Source organism: Octopus bimaculoides, chromosome 23 (genome assembly GCF_001194135.2).
Source record: "Octopus bimaculoides isolate UCB-OBI-ISO-001 chromosome 23, ASM119413v2, whole genome shotgun sequence".
Lineage (NCBI taxonomy): Eukaryota > Metazoa > Mollusca > Cephalopoda > Octopoda > Octopodidae > Octopus > Octopus bimaculoides.
Genome location: NC_069003.1, coordinates 24827899 through 24829075, shown reverse-complemented (window position 1 = coordinate 24829075; position 1177 = coordinate 24827899).

The window sequence follows — 1177 nt, the reverse complement described above, 5'->3', positions numbered from 1 at the left end:
TATATAAGTTAGTTGATGCAAACAACAAAAACTAGATCTCAAGCGAGTATATATATATATATATATATATATACATGCTTTTATTATTAATTTAATAATAATGTTTTTGTTATTCGTTTGGTAAGTGCTAACGCACGGAACTCTCGTCCCTTGAGTCACTTTGTTGCTTCTGCTAAATATTGATAAAAATATATATATATACATAATATCCTAACACTCGCTACGCATTAAGCCATTAATTCTTATGTATTTTAACACAGCAACGACCAATTTCAAGCATGCAAAAGAGCTTTCGTTATTTCAGCTAAGTACGAGTTTGTGATTGATTTGAATAAGGTTTTCTTTGAAGCACACTTCATAGACAGGAGAAAAAAGCTTCTTCGCTGAAGAAGAACTAACGATGTGACATACTCAGAGACTCATCGTTTACGTATATATTACAGACTATACTTTAGCAATATCAAACGTATCTTCTCATAGATGCATGCGTGTGTGTATATAAGCAAATATAATATATATATGTGTGTGTGTGTGTACTTGTATATGTATGTATACATATTCGCACATATATATATATATATATATATATATATATATATATATGCATGTGAGTGCATGCGTACGTATGTCATTATACCTTCTTTCCTCCTCTTTGATTCCTACCTATCACTAACCTATCTCATACGTATATTTATAGTAATTTGACATCCTTGTATTCTTCCCTCTACAAATTTTACTACCAAACTTACTACTCACTTCGGTATCACCTTTTCTCTACCTTTTCTCTACCCATCCTTTAATGCAGCTCTGTCATATCACCCCTACTCACATATCTCACATTCTTTTACTCCTTGCCTTATCATCTCTTCCTATCCCTCCCCCACACCTCTCCCTTAGAATTCTGAAATCCATGGATGTTGTAGCATGGAAATCTAAATTTACTTACGGAGACAGCAACTGAGTATCACCTGAGGAGATACATGTAGACCTTCTTATACAGGTAAATCGTTCCATAATTTAATTTAAACTTAGCTTTAAATCCTGTATATACGAGGATCTGTATGCATCGAAACATTTGCAGCGATTAAAAGGCTGCCTAACCGTACTTACTCTTCCTTTTGACTCTTTTACTTTTTACTGTATATATATATATATATGTATGTATGTATGTATGTAT